Below are 5,216 nucleotides of genomic sequence, written 5' to 3' on the forward strand. Positions count from 1 at the left end.
CCATTTTGATATTTCTCGCTGGCGGCCGAGTAATGCGTCGATACTATACCTGCGGATGTACGTGTTGTTCATGCGAAGCGCATATTACTGTTGAGGACAGTGGTGTCCCTGCAAACAAACTGGACATCCAGGTTAAATGTGGCCATCCGCCTGCAACAGAATCCCACAGAAGAACTTTTTTTCAGAAGGGAAAGCTTTCTGAGGTGCATGGCGCTCTTTCTAGGCAGTCGGTTACATTCAAAATAAAGGTTAACGTTTCCTTTGCAGAAATTTGATGCGCGTTGGCAAGTTTCATCTGAAATCGTTAAATAGCTGCGGCGCTTCACAGCACTCTTCAGGCGAGCGGGAAGGATGATGTACATTATCACAGTCTTGTTCCACAAGTCAGTAGGAGCATCGTAAGAGACAGGATGTTGTTACCACTATACACGCAGGATGAAGACATATATGACAACGAAATCTTATATTTCCTTCTATAGCTCCGCGACGCTTAGACAGCATAAAAAGGGTGCCCAAGGTTTCCTAATCGTACATTAGCAGTGGCAGTAGCTATACCTTCTCTGAAAATTATTTTCGCAGTAAGTACTATACTTGATGTATGTCGCAGGTTTTGAGAATGATCGCAGAAATTCGGTTATACCAAGCACCACGTCTAGTGTGCTGGCTGCGATACCGACACAGTACGCTTTACTACCGTAGTAGCCCTCTCGTGGTTACTGGGAGCTGCTGGCTCCCTTCACCAAACAAGGTCGTCTTGGTTTATTTTGTGCCAGAGTTGCGGGCACCTTTATTGGCTGCTTCCACTTCAGAACAATTTCTACCTGAGTTTAGGAGCTAACGTTTCCACCAGCACCCACAGGTCCACGTTTTTCATCTGTTCCCTCAGAGCCCATTCCAGAAGCGCCGCCATTTTCGGGCATCTCAGCGTCAGTTGTTTCTTGTTCTTCATGTCCGGCCCCAGGAGTGCTGGTCTCATGACCGCTTTGCTGATCTGAAACAGGCCCATCTCCAGTGCCTTGGCCAGATCCAACGTCCTTGCTTCCCGAAACGGCTTCGTTTTCATCGGCACCGGGTGTAGATGTAGGTTCGGGGCCACTCGTTTCATTTCCCGGCTGACGTTCTGCACTACCAGGCGTGGACACCACTGAATTGCCATCTGCGGATGGCAGGCGCTTTCTCCATCTTCCTTTTTGTTCAGTTTCTGTTCCAGTTACGCTCGTTACAACAGCTGTAAATCAGAAAGAATCACATAAGCTCGCAAGCACCATGTAGATATAACAGCATTCAGGCATCCGTTATCACCACTTAGCACCGAAGCCCATCTGCAACACGCTAACTACCACCGCGTCCTGCCCGTTCCGAATACAGTCCCTGCGCTGCTAGTGAAAGGATCTCGTGGAAAGACAAACGACTTTGACCGCGTGTCCGCTGACTTCGCTGCTGTCGTCGAAGGACGAGTCTTCTGCCGCGCATGCCACTGAAACAGATCTCACCTCTCGCCCGCCCACCTCTCACCCTTTTCACCAGCCGTCTAGCTCCTCCAACGAGCAACACAGTGAAGGTATACTCGAGTCAATTCAATTTTTCCGCGTTCCACTGCTGAAGTGTCATCAACTGGAACCTCTCACTACTTTTCGACTTGGAATGCCGCCTCGCGGTCGTGGTTTTGATTTTGGGGCCTAATTATGGTTTTCAACGCGTATCTTCTACTTGATATCCCAAACATCAAGCGCACAACTATTTTTAATGAGGTGAACACTGCCTGGTACCAGTTATGTATTGTATTTCGGGCCTCAAATATGCCTAATGGTGTTTTTTTTCTTGAACAATGTTAAGTTTAAAGTGTTGTACCAGATTTAGTGGTTTGCCTGTATAGACTTCTCGTTTCAGAATTCTTTCGTCTCTTGACCGGGGTTGCTGAATCGAGAGACAGACAGACAGACAGACAGACAGACAGACAGACAGACAGACAGACAGACAGACAGACAGACAGACAGACAGACAGACAGACAGAAGCCAAAATTTCCATGTTTAAATAGCCCAAGAAGTGTTACCTTCTTTAAAAGGGGCCCGTTATCAATTTCGATAGGTGTGCTGCACTGTTGTACCAGGACCCTATATGCGCCCCGCGGCCACTGAGCCTTAATTATGCCCGTACGTGAGGGCGCCTTGCTTCTGTTGGTATATGATCCTAACCATCTCATACTCTGCAGTGCTCTTGATGGACTCGCCGTCATTAATTGTTTGTCTCATTATTACCTGTATGTATGCAGTGCCCCCACGGCAAGTTGAATAAATGCCGTCCATGATGCTTATCTTATCACCTACTGCCTCTGTCTTAATTTCCGTAAACAAAGGTCCCAGCAATAAGCGCACGTATGGCATGTTCGATGAGCTCTTATGACTGCGGTGTGAGTTTCCTAAGTGTGATATTACAAGTAGCCCGGTCTTGTTCGACTGGTTATTTGGGGAATGATTTACTGTTCAGTCAACACTTCAGAGGAGGCCATCTAACCAGCTGACTTATATTCTTAGTAAAGAAATCAATTATTACTTCCCCGGGATACAACAAGTTAAAGTTATACTAATTGTTGCTACTGTAATATACTATTTCTCTTATACCATATTCCTTGTTGTGCAAGATTTTTTCTCATCGGCTCGTTTTCTAGACTGAAGTGACCTTGTATTGAAATAAATACAAACTGTATCAAAAGCAGGGGCAATAAATTGGGCAGTGCATTGCACTCGTAACTTACCGATCAGACAAAGCGATAGAGTCACCAAGACTTTCACGCTTGTGTTGCGGCTTTTATGCGATGGCATGGCTGTAAGCAATTTTATCTTGCTGGTCCCGGATAGCTGCATGGTAAAAAAAGAACCAGCGCGTACATTATGCATAAGATTTTATTATTACCCATCAAGAACGCACAGATCGGGCAACGTCGATGTGTGTGTCTTGTGAAGACTACTGTTGGTGCTCCTGCATGAGCGGCCGGACTGGTAACACCAATTTCGCTCTCTCAAATTCGGAAAAAATGTAGAATATAATGTAATTTTCTGCTCGATATGCAGCTCCGATGCAAGCTTACCGCTGCACCAGTCTTGAGTAAAGTGATCGAATCATGGCATGCATGAAGGCTGGCGCTGTATGGTAAAATCAGTTACGGGCTCCGGCACGCAGCAGAATCTTTGTTGTGAATAGTCCCGAAAATTATCTTGCGTGCATTCACATGGTTCTTAGTTTGGAATGAAAGAGACATGGTAGCAATGCATTTCATATGTTCATGGCTGTAGGATCACTAGTCATTTTATTTTGCTTAGAACGTTCTTCAAAGTAGAAATTTTCCGCAATAACAAATAAGCATTCCCACACCCCTTACCCACCGGTGGCTCTCTTTGGTTGGGATACTCGCCACCGAAAGTAGTTTTCCTACTAATTCACAGGCTGATGATATCCCATCAGGGCATGAATCTACGTAATATGCAATAATCCTAAATGTCCTTTTTACCGCATATCAAAAATAATTTCCTACTAACTCAGGGGTTGATAAAAAAATATTAGGACATGAATCTGTGTAATATGCAATAATTCTAGATGTTCTTTTCGGCACATAACGAAAACATGCTTCATTAGTTATCCTTGGGATGCTTGCAACTCATCAAACACTTGGATGCATTAGCGAAACCGGTACGTACCTGATCCCAGAGCTTGACCCGTGGAGAGGTTGCACAGTGGGTGAGGAACTGCACGTACGATCACCCCGATTTGGGCCTCTTTTTATGCCGAAGTGGCCCCACAAGCAACGGCATCCGTCATGTGACACTTCCTGTCCTCGAAGTGTCAATTCAAGGAAGCTTCGTTGGATGCATATACCAAAATAAAAACTTAAAACTAAAGACGACTGCTGTTTCGGTTTACATGTAACTGCGAAACATAGACGTGATTGATAGCAGCATAAGGAAAAACATCACGAAACGACGAAACATGAACACATGAAGGAACTGTGCATCTTATCTGGCGCATGCTTGAATCATCACCTCGCGTTTGAATAAGCCACCACTTGTACGCGACGTAACTGTACGGCGCATCTGTCACCGCTGATGTGACAACTTATCCAGAAGGGCTCGTTCTTCCCCGTTGCTGTTGCAACTTCTGCGGAAGGGCGTTTTCTATCGTCGTGCGCTGTGCGATAGAATAAGCCCAGGAACATGTGCACTGGAGGTCTGTTTCTATGGCAGCTTAGTCGTGAGTGTGCAATCTTGTTAAAACATGTTTTCATGAACACTACCCGCCGCAGTGGCTCAGTGGCTAAGGCGTTGCGCTGCTGAGGACGAGGACGCGGGTTCGATTCCCGGCCGCGGCGGCCGCTTTTCTCATGGAGGAGAAAAGCCAAAACGCTCGTGTGTACGAGATTTTGGCGCAGGTTAAAGATCCCCAGGTGGTCAAAATTAATGCAGAGCCCTCCACTACGGCGCACCTCATTGCCTGCGCAGAGTCGGCGCGTTAAACCCTTCAATCAATCAATCATTTGATCAATCAATCAATGAATGTTTTTATGAACAGTAGTGAAAAATGGATGAGCCCATGAGGGATGACGAGTCATGCAGCGTGTCTTTACTACTCAGCTCCAGTTTTGAATGCGTCTGTCTTCTGTTGTTATACTGAAGAATACAATGGCTGCTCATTGATCAAGTCAACATTTTTCAAGATGTCTTTCATTGCATCTTGCAGTGCCGAATCACAAGTACATGTTTCTCAAGCACAGACGTTTTCCCCTGCACTCGTATAAAGAATTCTTGAAGCACAGCGCACTACGACAGGACACAGAGACGGACACGGGCACAGCCCTACTAATTGAAGGGGTTTACTGAAAGGGTATACAAAATATGTATACATGTATACAAAACATGTATACAAAATAACAACAAAAAATTAAAAACAAAACAAGTGTACTCGAGGATATATTCTCATCTCACTGACGGTTGGCCAAAAATTTGAATTCTGCCACTAATAATGTTAAAGAAGGCATGCGAATACAGCTATAGCTCAGCCGGGGAATTTCGAAGCGCTCGATGATTTCTCGAGTGATTCTGTGACGACCGCTGACGACCAGTGCACTGTGACGACCACTGCACTTATCATGCAGCGGTTTGCAGCCACACTGCTGTTAGTTAAATGCAAGAAGCCATGCCGCGACGAGCTTCGCTACACTGCT

General features: G+C 45.7%; 1 long non-coding RNA gene across 1 annotated transcript; it reads right to left on the bottom strand.

Moving 5' to 3' along the window:
- Positions 1 to 758: 758 nt before the first annotated feature.
- Positions 759 to 4,071, bottom strand: LOC144144980 (uncharacterized). Its single transcript, XR_013317392.1, has 3 exons — positions 3,697 to 4,071; positions 2,757 to 2,859; positions 759 to 1,228 (listed from the first exon to the last, which is right to left on the bottom strand). It is a non-coding gene; the product is annotated as an uncharacterized LOC144144980 (long non-coding RNA).
- Between the last annotated feature and the right edge of the window lie 1,145 nt (positions 4,072 to 5,216).

This window comes from Haemaphysalis longicornis, unplaced genomic scaffold (genome assembly GCF_048455015.1).
Source record: "Haemaphysalis longicornis isolate Haplotype H1 unplaced genomic scaffold, Haemaphysalis longicornis Haplotype H1 scaffold_7, whole genome shotgun sequence".
Classification (NCBI taxonomy): domain Eukaryota; kingdom Metazoa; phylum Arthropoda; class Arachnida; order Ixodida; family Ixodidae; genus Haemaphysalis; species Haemaphysalis longicornis.